Here is a 13,353-nt window from a genome sequence, read left to right as displayed (position 1 = left end):
CTTCATCAGTCAGGAGTGAGGGAATGAAGTGCATCGATTGCTTGTGATTATTAACTAGACTGAGATAAGCCCTCTCCTTATTATGCAGATTACTGAGGCTCTCCGCTCCAGCATATTGTACAGATGCAAGGGAGCAGCTGCTCTTACAGATGGCGGGTACACGGATCTATCATCATGCCTCCATTGTCTCCACTTCAATTGTTCAGGGGACAACAGAACTGCATCAAAGAGCAATCCAACTGCAATGAATTAAGAAAGAGAAACGAAAAGCATCAACTAAATTTATACACCCGAGGCCGAGGAGCGGGGAGAGGCGTAAAACTGAGCTATTACGTCTATACAGCCGCGGAGTCGCCCAGTCATGTATACTGTAGCCAAATCTGTTGGAGGCAGCGCTGTGCACCAAGCATATGTTGTTTTGAGACACAAAAAGTGATTATGGCGCAAATAAATATTCATTACAATATGAAATCTTGTAATTTTGATCAACTGTGCATTTACTTATTTCAAGTTAATTATTGTGAATAACATTTATTAACAAGCTTTTTAATCAGACTTGAGTAGAATGTTTGGTTAAAGTTAAAGCAAGCTAATCTTAAAAAGTTATTTTATTTCTATTATTCGTTGTAATAATAGAATTTTTCATCATTTGTAGAATAAATAATTTGATGCATTACACAGGAGAATTATTTTCAGTGTAGTGGTTCAAATAAATTGCCTGGACAACAACTAAACGCAGATGTTAAAGTAGTACCTCTGATTGTCCACCGACCACGCCACACCTCCCACTGCAGTGTGCTGAGGGCAGGACACTGGACTCTGATCAAACATGACACTGCCCTGGAGGAGATTACACAGGCAAGGTCACGGCAAGCCCCCTGTCACACAAAGCAGTATCACAACTTAACCACAAGGACTATTAAATATAACGACTTTCAAAGCAGCATATAAGAATGTGACCACTGAATAGTTTCTGATGTAGTCATTGTTTTGATTACATTTTACATAGTTTACATATTGTTGTAACTGTTAGTGTTAAAAATTTATTCTATAAGTGCTAAAATGTAATAGTAAAAAACGTGACTAATAATAAAGTTAAAAATTTACCAGTTTAATTGAAAAAAAAAAAAAAAAAAAAAAAAAAAATATGCCGACGGGTTCAAATATCCTGTTTGCTATCCTAATACATCCATTTTATTTGACAGATAATACATAAATTAAGATAAACAATTGTTACAACAAAAACAAATGCACTTTAGTTTGAGCCAAAAATACACAGTGGGAAACAAGAAGCACTCTAGGTGTATCTTTGTTGGTGAGAGACTTGCTCAGCCTTAACTTGTTTTGGACTTGTTCTAACTGTATTCAAATAAAGCAGAGCTGCTTTCTTAAGTCATGTGTCATGGCTGGATAGACTGAGCCCCTGTCAGATCACAAAGCCCCCGTCTGTTGTTAGGACCAGGTCCACATGGGGCACGTTTGATTGGAAAGCCCACAGGGAGGAGTTCCACCAGTCACTAGGGCATTGTTAGTGCCTCCAAACTGGCCAGAGAAGAATGACTGATTATGCAACCAGAGCTAGGGTTACTAATAGGAATTCTATTTGAATTTCTAACATAACAGATGTTTGCTGGGCACCTCCATGGAGTGTGCATACACAGTTATGCTAATTTACCAGTGTTTCCCTTCAAGTTAGCTCAGAGTCATTAGAGCACACAGCTAGCTTGGATCCTTCTGTCAAACTAATAATTGGCCATTATTGATATTAATTAACATTTTTGCTCTCTGTGTCCTTTTTGACCCAGTATGTGTTAGTAAATCCAGTTACTGAAGCCTATTAGGATGATCATTTCTATGGGACTCTATAGCAGAACCATTTATCAGAAAGTGAACATAAAGCCAATTAGGAATGGGAGTAGACAGTTGTCTTCATTCTCCACTGACTACTTCTTGATCTCCATTATAAACTGCTAATAGGGCAGATACTAGTTAGCGGGCGAGAGCTGGAGAGGGGGTTGCCATTGCTCACTTGCAGAAATGACAGGTGAATGGGACCAGTAATAGTAGACTTGCCTGATGAGGCTACACCAACATCAGCTGCTGTTTTTAATATTCCTTTGTCTCTCGTGAAGCTCCTTCCATTTTATTGCTGGTCAATCACACTAATTGGCTTAAAACTACAATATTACAGAAGTCTATTAAATTCTTGATGTTTCATCCTACAAAAATAATAGCCTTTGCTCTCCGCACTATTATGATGCGATGAGCATCGGAAACACAGCACACCACAGCTTTATGGGCTCAGATCAAGAAATCCTAATAGGTGTATATTGACTGGTTTATTTTCCACTAAAGTCCATTGGGGATGCTGCTTGCGAAAAAATATATCAAAAAGGCTATCAACAATGGTCGTGTCTTCTGTGTAAAATCAATATTGAGCCATAGACAGCTTGAGTTTTCACAGTTCTCTCTCGTCATTTAAAAACACTGAGCCTATATGATGCCTATATTGACCTGGGCATGGGAAGAGAAAATTAGTGATGAATGAAAATCTGCCATTATAGGGAGCACAGAAGGCTTTTATTCCATACATATGCTTCGAATAAATGATTTAGTTTTCCTGAGCAGCATGAAAGATCAGGAGGGGCTGTTGAAGGAGTACCCTAACATGACCTATGTGAGACACAACTTATGTCCCAGCTCCCCAAATCCAGATGCTACAATGGCAGCACATTTTTATGACGAGAGGGATGGCACTCTCTTCAATGAGCACTATTTAATAGCCTGGATTCAAGTGTAAAGGCTTTCTCCCCTGAGCTTTGCTCCAAGAACCTAATTACAAGTTTCATCATCAATCATAAGCATTATTTATTTAGTGAAATGAATTTCTAATTAATAACTGATGAGCATTATGGCCTCCAAGACTGTAAAGCAATTAATTATGGTTGGCAGCAGGGAATATGGCTGTGCGTAGTCATAGCACTGCAGTGCCAACAGGCTACTGTCCACGACACAGAGAGACAAGACTGGTTTTGGTTTATGATTTACAGTGAATATTACTTTCACCGATTTTTTCACAGAGCTGCTATCACTGTGGCAATGAAATAAACTCAGATTACCATGTAGCTAAATGTTTTTTTATTATGTGCAATATAATGGTAAATAACAAACAATTCTGAGTTCTACAAAAATAGTTCTTAATAACACTGTAGTTATGCCTTATGCCGCTATGTTTAGATGACAAATTAAATGCAAAACTAACAGCATATGCCTACATAAGTTTAACATAAAAAACAAGTGAACGAGAGGTGATCTGTAGACTGTGCATTCTTGGCTCTTTAGTGCAATAGAGCCTATAACTGTGTAGCTCTGCACAGTGATGAATAATGTCATCCATGGTGCTTTGAGGTATTCAGAGTAAGCGTAATAAATGTACATGAGTACACTGCTGACTTGCAATAGTGTCTTTAATTTGCATGACATGCATCTATACAACATACGTATGTGTTGTATAGATGTACCTCATTTACTCTGGATGCAGGCCTCTAAGCCAATCAGGTCCCGAAGCCAGAATTTCAATTATCAACATTTTCTCAGATATATGTTGTAGAATTTAAATTGATTACACTCCCTGGCCAAAAAAAGTTGCCACCTGTATTTAACTAAGCAAATACGTACGAGCCTATAAGTATGAGTCAGGTCTAGGTTCAGCAACAGTCTGTGCTCAAAGAATGAGGTCAGCTGACACCTGAATATACTGAATGACCAGATTATTCCATCAATGGATTTTTTCTTCCCTGATGACAAGGGCATATTCCAAGATGACAATCCCAGGATTCATCGGGCTCAAATAGTGAAAGAGTGGTTCAGGAGCATGAGACATCATTTTCTCACATGGATTGGCCACCACAGAATCCAGACCTTAACCCCATTGAGAATCTTTGGGATGTGCTGGAGAAGGCTTTGTGCAGCGGTCAGACTCTACCATCATCAATGCAAGAGGTAAAAATTTTAATGCAACACTGGAAGGAAATAAATCTTGTGACATTGCAGAAGCTTATTAAAACAATGATACAGCGAATGCGTGCCGTAATCAAAGCTCATGACGGTCCAACAAAATATTAGAGTGTGACCTTTTTTTTTTTGGTGGCGACTTTTTTTTTGACCAGCAGTGTAAAATCGAATTCTAAAAATGCTTAAAATCTAAAACTGTCTGTTCTACAAAACGAGAGTTACGGATGTAACTAAGGTTCATGAGTTCTGAATGACCACTAGAGGGCGGTGCTTTGCACCTGGAAATCTACATGTGTGCACATCACACAGGCCGAGAGTAAATAGCACAAAGTCACATTGTGGATGTGACCTGTGTAACATCAGAAAACCCATATATACCTGATGCACATATTACAATTTTCTTTCAAAATGCACTTGCAATAAGTCCGAGTGACAGGAAATTCTGGCACTAATCCGGAATTCATAGAACCTTAGTTGCATGTGTAACTTTCGTTCTTTCATTTCATTCCTTCTGAGCACTGGAGCGCGGTGCTTGGCACACGGACTTAATATCATCTAAGTCACAACAAGTCTGCACTTACCAAGATCAATAGTAGACAAGACGACTTTAGCCACTGGATGAGGCATAGCCACATTCACTCAATAGAAGTTGGCAAAGGTACAGGAGGAAGCCCACGTAGTTGCAGCACAGATGCCATTCAGTGGCACACCCCTCAGCACAGCCCAGGAGGTAGAAATGAGTGGCAAGTAACTTTAGGAGGCTGAAGACCACTGGATTCATATGCCTGTAGAATGGTATCCACAACCCAATGTTTAGAGACAGCACAGCCTTTTCTATGACCCCCACAACATACAAACGCAGTATCTGTCTTGCGAAGACTAGCAGTCATGTAAATGTAAATCCTCAACATACAAACAGGGCACAAAGGACTGGCATTGGAGCCCCAAAGCTCAGATTGTGAGGTCAACACAACCAAAGAAAGTGGCCGATTCATGTTAAAAGCAGAGACTCTTTTAGATAAGAAAGATGGGTTAGGCCATAAGGTGACACCAGATCCATCAAAATTCCAGCAACTGAGCAAATTTCCAGCAACTGACAAGGCATGGAGCTCCCCAATCCATTTCGCAGAGATCACAAGGAAGAAGGCTGTCTTAATTGAAATCCACCTTATCTATGTCCCATCCAATAGTTCAAATAGAAGGGAACACAATCTTTCCAAGACTAATGGAAGATCCCATGAAGAGGCTCAAGTAAACATTACAGGCCGCAGGCAGAGGGCACCTTTTAAAATCCGAGGCCAAGGAGTGGCAGGCTGAAATGGCAGCACCATACACTTTAATAGGTGAAAAAGAAAGACCCTTCTCAAACAGTGTCTATAGATAGTTTAGTAGTACTCTTACAGAACAGTGCTGTGGGTCCACACTGTGGGTTCCGCACCAACCAACAAATAGTGTCCATCTACTGTCATACAATACTCCTTTAGAGACAGTGTGAGCTTTCAGGATTGTGTGGACCACTACCTGATCACAAGAGGTCAACATGGAGTCCAGCCATTCAGTGGCCAAAAGCACTGAATGGCCACTGAATGGACCTCCTCTGTATGAGGATGCCAGTGAGTGAATTGATCTTGTGCCTCCTTGATGATTTATGTGAAACACTGCTGACGCATTGTCCGATTGAACAAGACAATGCAGGTGGAGAGGAAGGAAGAACTTGAGTACTAGCCAAGCCTCTCCTGAAGGCTCCAGACACGCCTGACCATCCCATGATTCCAAACAGCTCCCCAACCGATGTGTCTGTGCGTCTGTGATTACTACTTCTCAATGACAGGGGAGAGAGCCCAGAGGAACACCACTGCATAGGTGCAAAATAGATGACAAGTCCCAATTGTGAAACATGGTCCAGTAGAACAGAATTGACCCAGAATACTTCATCTTGACTCTGAGCACACATAAGTCAATTGTCCAAGTGCAGCAAAGTTAGTCCATGGGCTTGCATGTTGCAAGTGTTGCGGCCAAACATCTGGTGAATGTCCAAGGGGCAAGCGAGAGACTGAAGAACTGGTATGCTTGTCCTTTGAAGGCAAAGTGAAGGAACTGTATGTGGCGTGGCGCCACATCTATGAGGAAGTAAATGTCCTCCAAGTTGACACTTGTGAACCAATCCCCTTCCATGATGGACTGAAGGACATCTGTGGTTTATATAATGTATTGTGTTTGGCTCATAAATAGAAATTTATTTATTTTTTGTCCAATCATCTTGTTTTGTATTCACAGCATATCTAAAGTTATCTGTACTGTGCTGGACCCCTGAAGGGTTCACTTCACCCCTCAAGTGGGGTACAGTTCACTTTAGACAGTGGAGACACTTGCAGCCTGTACCGATCCCCTCCAAAATGGATTAGTGGAAACAAGACTATATGCCTCCCCAGCGTTTAAATGGCTGGGGAAAAAACTGCTAGAAGCCAGTTGTGGCCTCCCTGTGACCTGGTGGGATGGTCCTAGTGGACCTCATGGTCATTTCTAGGGGCTCTTGCTCTTGGTGGACGAAAAGAGGTCTGGAGAGAGGGTCGACTGGTCTCTGCTTGGCTATCAGAAGCGCATCCAGCACCTGCTAATAATGAGGTTCTGGCTGGGGCGTTAAAGGCCACAGCACATCTCAGCTGCAGTCTGGGGCCGCGATGTAGTTCAGCAAACTGTCGGCCTCAACAGCCCGCTCCAGGGTCTGCTACGCAGCAAGCTGCTGAGGCAAATAAATCCAAACACTTGGCCTGGTACCATGAGCAGTGTGGGAAGTGTACCCTCGAAAGACTCCAACAGAGGGGGCTGAGTTAGCCCCACCTGACATCTGGCAATGGTCAGGGTGGACTTAAGTCTGCCAACTGAATCCTTCAGTTCAAATATATAGGCAAATACTTGAACTGAAGGATCGCTCAGGCTCTCCGTAGCACTGTCAGTCCTTGCACCATTAGGAGACTGAGAAAGGCTGAGGGCTAGATGAGAGGGGGAATTACCCAAGTGACCGATTCAAGCTGCTATGTCTTAGCTCTTGGTAATGAAGGCATCTGTGACTCTGCACTGAGGACATGGGCAACAAGCCTCCAGCCAGGCAACATCGGGGCATAAATCATGGTCATCTTTTCGGCTTAGAGGGGCCAAGCAGCTGTTGCAACCATGCACCAAAGATGTAGACAACATGCTGTGCAAGGTTATTATTCAAGGCAGTAGTAGCACACTACTAAGGGCAGATCCAGTGGTTCATTGCACTGGGAAGAATCTACAGCTATGGATAAGGAGCAAGGAGCACTCACAAACCCACTAGACTATGTAAAGGCACAGTTCCAAACTACAACCCCAGTTCCAATGAAGTTGGGACGCTGTGTAAAACTTAAAAAAAACAAAAAACAAACAGAATACAATGATTTGCAAATGCTTTTCAACCTATATTGAACTAAATAAACTACAAAGACTAATGTTCAAGCTGATAAACTTTATCATTTTTATGCAAATATTCACTCATATTCAATTTGATGTCTGCAGCACATTCCAATAAAGCTGGGACAGGGGCATGTTTACCACTGTGTTACATCACCTTTCCTTTTAACAACAATCAATAAGCGTTTGAGAACTGAGGACACTAATTGTTGAAGTTTTGCAGGAGGAATCTTTCCCATTCTTGCTGAATGTACAACTTCAGTTACTCAGCAGTCTGGGATCTCCGTTGTCATATTTTGCGCTTAATAATGCGCCTCACATTTTCAATGGGAGACAAGTCTGGACTGCAGGCAGGCTAGTCTAGTACCCACCCTCTTTTACTACGAAGCCACGCTGTTGTAACACGTGCAGAATGTGGCTTGGCATTATCTTGCTGAAATAAGCAGCGACGTCCCTGAAAAAGATGTTGCTTGGATGGCAGCATATGTTGCTCCAAAACCTGCCTGTACCTTTCAACATTAATGGTGCCTTCACAGATGTGCAAGTTACTCATGCCATGGGCACTAACACACCCCCAGACCATCACAGATGCTGGCTTTTGAACTTTGTGCTGACAACAATCCGGATGGTCCTTTTCCTCTTTGGCTCGCAGGACACGACCTCCAACAATCTGAAATGTAGACTCTTCAGACCACAGCACACTTTTCCACTTTGTGTCAGTCCATCTCTGAACTCGGGCCCTGAAAAGCCGGTGGCGTTTCTGGGTGTTGTTAATGTATGGCTTTCGCTTTGCATGGTACAGTTTTAACTTGCACTTGGAGATGTAGCAACGAACTGTGTTAATTGACAATGGTTTCCTGAAGTGTTCCTGAGCCCATGTGGCAATATCCTTTACACATTCATGTTTGTTTTTAATGCAGTAAAGTCTGAGGGATCAAAGGTCATGGGCATTCAATGTTGGCTTTCGGCTTTGCCAGTTACGCAGAGATTTGTCCAGATTCTTTGAATCTTTTGATGATATTATGGACCGTAGATGACAAAATCCCTAAATTCCCTGCAATTGTACGTTGAGAAACATTGTTCTTAGACTGTTGAACTATTTGCTCACGCAGTTGTTCACAAAGTTGTGAACCTCGCCCCATCCTTGCTTATGAATGACTGAGCCCTTCAGGGATGCTCCTTTTATACCCAATCATGACACTCACCTGTTTCCAGTTAATCTGTTCACCTGTGGAATGTTCCAAACAGGTGTATTTTAAGCACACATGGCCCTTTGGTCTTATTAATCCGGCCCGCTGAACGTGACCAAATTATATTAAAATAGATGAGGGTAAACATTGTTCAATTTACCTTTTCAAGTTGTTGATCTTTTGGCACTTGATAAAATTGAATATGAGTTTTTCTGCTGTGTTTATTTAACTGAAATTTTATAAATTAATTATTAGTTTAATTAATGCATTTGAAAAACAATTTGTACAATGAGCCTTGCATATTCATGCTTTGCTACATGTTACAGGCAAATCTCTACTGTAATATTTACACACACACACATATATACATATATATATACATATACATATATATATATATATATATATATATATATATATATATATATATATATATATATATATATATATATATATATATATATATATATAACAAGGCACTGGTCCAAGTACTAGTTCAACTCTGAATAGATAATAAAATGTACTAGCTTAATTTAACCGAGTAATAAACGTAGCTGTATAGAGCCGAGCATATACCAATAGTAGCTGTTGTACACGGAGCGCACGGTTCTATTCACCGCTGGCGATGGTCGGAGTCAAAATGAAGCATCACACCCTCTGGAGGACTCGGGGGGAGAATGTGACGCTCCAAGAGAGAAGGGCAAAAAGCTGTAAACCAATAGCAACTTCGACCTACCTCTGATGCTAGAAAAGTAGTAAGAAAAGTAAAAGGGGTGTGTCAGGTATATATGGACTTTCTGACATCCAGGATTTTGTTGGCAGCCTAAATAATCTTGACCTATGAGCTGCGCACACGTGTAGGCCTAATTATCCAAGTACAACAGCCAGAAGCAATGAAACAGGCTAGGCTAGTAAGATACGCAAAATGCTTAGACATGACAATCTTGAATTACCTTACTTATTTGTGCATGTAGGCCTACCTTACTCCTTAACTAATGTAAAGATCACGAAGTTATCATAAACTAAGACTTTTGATCACTCCAGTCACAGATGGTCATAGACGGCCGCCGTACACTGGGCACTCTCCACGAAACTGGACGTAACCTGCACGCGCGATGGCGCTCCTCAAAGCACAGTAGTGAATGCTGCTTTAAAAGAATGGTGAAATGCTTTAAAAGTTGCACAGCTTTGTGTAAAACAAATCCATCTGTTAATAGCTGTAGAATACTGCAATATGTGACCATATGTTGTTTTGTAGAGGAATTCATCCATTTTAGTTGCACAGTTGTGAGCAAACCCCCCCTTTTGTCATCATGTTTTTTTTTTCGTAGATTAATTCCATTTTGCATTTGTTGTATTCAGATACACATGATTGGTTGGATAAAACAGTCACACTTGCCACAAGTCAGCGGGTCAGTTCATTAAACATTATGCCATGTTACTGCACCGGCAGCGCACACTCAAACCATCTCCTCCGTGTCATTCTTCAGGCTGTGAGAGACACCACAGACAGCTCTGTCCTCTGCAGATCCTCCACGCACACGCAGGCACACGCGCACTCTCAAAGCATTCCCCTTTCCATCTGCTAAAGTGGGCTGTTGTGATTGATTTGTGGATTTGCTGTTTTTTTCCTCCACCATTTAAGTGAAATAATGTATGGAAGCAATCTGGCGACAGACATTTTGGAAAATCTATTTGAAATCATTTCAGCTGAAGCCATGGCAGTTTGTCTTCTTAGGGGAGAAGAGCAAAGTATAATTGTCTGCAGTCTAGTAAAACACAGTATAACTGCCATCACACTTGACTGAGCTTATAGCCAGCTAGTCCCATGGCCTCCAGAAGATAGAGCAGTTAATGTTCCCTTTTATTTTAGAGGATATGTCACTTGTATCGCAGATTTATACCATGATACAGCAATTTTGTCCAAACAGATGGATAATGGTGTCACCGGCAGAAAGCCCTGTTTTTATTGAGTTTGGAGCGTATTGTTTAGATGGGGACTGTGCGGAACAGCTCTGCCAGCGCCTTTTCTCTTTATCTCTCTAATCTTGCCAGTATTAGATTTGATCATTTTTGTTTGAAGGAGGAAAATGTGGCTGTAATGGCTTCCTAATAGCAAACACAGGGGATACAAATCCAAGAAGCCTGTTCGGTAGTGCTTCCATAAGCACCACTGATTTATAGAGGTCTTTATGACAGAAAGGAAAATGATGTGCTGCTGGTATAAATCAGGTGAGGAGTAGGAAATTGAACTTAGATATCATCTTGTCAGATGCTTAATGCTCTTCCTCCTGTCACATTCGATAGGACCAATTTGGAGAATCCTGCAGAGGTAAAAAGAAGACAATTAACAATGACAGTGTGGTAATAGATGGAGCTATAAAATGAACCTGCTGCCTGCAGGATGTTTTGTATGATTTCCACACAAGGCGGTGGCAGGGTGTGTGGCCATTTAGTCTTCCCCATTTAGCTTTTAGTGTTTTGTAAGCGCTGTTATGTAAAGCTGCAGTAAGTATTCATCTTTGTCTTAGATGGGTTGTATTCTTTTGTACATTTGTGCTATTAATGATTTGGGAGAAAATACAAAAAACATATCTATACAAATTGTCTTATCCAGTTTCTTGAACAGGTTATACCTATGTATTTTCTTTGTGATAACAGATACATGTAGAAAAGTCTCCTTTGCCAGTTTAACACATGATTTAAGGTTCAAAGGACAAGTGTTTGCAGTGATAATAGTGGTACTGCCTGGAGCTGGAGCAGATGCCATCGCTCAGTGTTGTAATGAGTTCACAATAGGATGCAGAATGACAATGCTCTCTGATCCCTGAATGTCACAGTGGTATAAACTACAGCTCATGCATTTAGCCTCACGTTCATGAACATGAGAAAAAATGGAAATCCATCCATCTGGGTCTGAAGGTTTCAAATGACTTGAATTTTAAAAACTAATTTCTCGGAAGCTGATGACCTTTAGTTGAAAGCCTGCTAAACTTCATCAAGTGGCAATTCACGCACAAGTCACTGAGAGACGTAGATGTGCACATTGCAGCTCATCAAGCCAAGCTCTTGTATAATCTAATTTGATTTTAATGCAACTCTGAAGGAGATTGTGCTCTTATTACTGTGTAATGATGCTGTTGTCAGGAGCCAATGGTGATGGCTCATATCACACCATGTTAACTGCTTCTGTGACACTTCACACCAATACACAATGACTTTTGCTGTATATTTATCGCACTCTTGTTCTTCCTGTCACATTTGTGAGTGACAGAGAGGCGGTAAATCTTTAAAAGTCTCTTCTTTATTACCACTGTCTGATAAGGCTCCTTTTTGTATTCAGTACAGTAGATAGAGCATAACGATGAAGGCATGGACTGATATGGGGAGAATTCTGAAGTGCTCACACTCGAGGGCAGCAAATGGTAAAGTGACAAGCTTGGTGCACTTGTCTATTTTACTTATTCTGTGCCTCGGTTTCATATTCCGCCTCGCACTGTGGGCTTATTTTCCTCCGGGGTTCAGGAGGGCATGCTCTTTCATTTCTTCAGAAAATTGTTTCGCAGGATTTCAATCTTTGGCTGCAAGATATGACAAAACACAATATCAAGAACACTTATGTTTCTTATCTGCCATTTTTTCAGGGTATAAATAAAAGATCAGTATAAATTTAAGTCAAAGTGGCCTCGAATGCACATGTGAAGGATGAGTATGAAAAGAACTATGAACCATGGGACAGCTCCTCTGTACATTTTCATCGCTGGCTCAAAATTACCTTGGCACTGGGGCTTTGTAAGCCATTTATCATCCTTGAAAAACAATTAGTGTATCTATGATGGCAATCCAGATGCAATCCTTTTGAGAGCTTGGCACCAATACGGAGGCAACTGTTCTTATGTAAACAGTACTGCCTTAAAATTTGTGTACGAAGTTTAGGTGTAAAATGGGTAAAGACTACTCTCAACAACACAGTAATTTCAAACATCTTGCAAAAAAGAAGACAGTTTTTTTCCCAAAATATGTATTTATCATTGAAGTTGGCAGTGTGACATTATAACAATAGTAATACAAGATTACTCAGATAGCCCTGGGATCTTGTGTGATAAATCTTATCATGATGCAGCCTATGAATCCCGAACAAACTCCCAAAGGTATGAAGGCATCCCAACATTGTCCTATTGATGTCCCATTTTTTTCCCTGTTTGGCTCTTGTCAGAGGTCAACCTCAAACAGCATGCGGTGGAATCAGGCGTTACTGACGATGTCACATTGATGCATTACAAGGCCCGGGAGGTCACATCTCTGTAAACATACATTATCAAAACCCATAGAAGATGTGGGTTTTTGACCCCCAATAGTTTAGGCCGTATCTACTGGGGGAAAGGGTCATGTGATGCCAGAGAGCAACTTTGTAGCTGCAATGACTTTCTTGTTGCAAATGAAGAGGGTCAAGCAATCAAGACTGGCCGGGCTCCGTGTCAGCACCATTATCTTACGCTGTCTAAAATGATCAATGAGCTAAAATAAAATGATCACAAGGTAAAATTGGCCTGCTAATGAAAATAGACTGTAGTAAATGTGCTGCATGGTGAAAACCAGCCTGGGGGAGGCAATCAGAGGACTACCCCCAAAATGTACTATCTTGTATTTGTTTTAAGTGCCAAGCTAAATTTGTAAGCACTTACTATGGATTTTATCCCTTTAGTCTCCATTT

The sequence above is a fragment of the Periophthalmus magnuspinnatus genome, chromosome 21 (genome assembly GCF_009829125.3).
Source record: "Periophthalmus magnuspinnatus isolate fPerMag1 chromosome 21, fPerMag1.2.pri, whole genome shotgun sequence".
Taxonomy (NCBI): domain Eukaryota; kingdom Metazoa; phylum Chordata; class Actinopteri; order Gobiiformes; family Gobiidae; genus Periophthalmus; species Periophthalmus magnuspinnatus.
Note: the sequence above shows the minus strand (reverse complement) of the source record.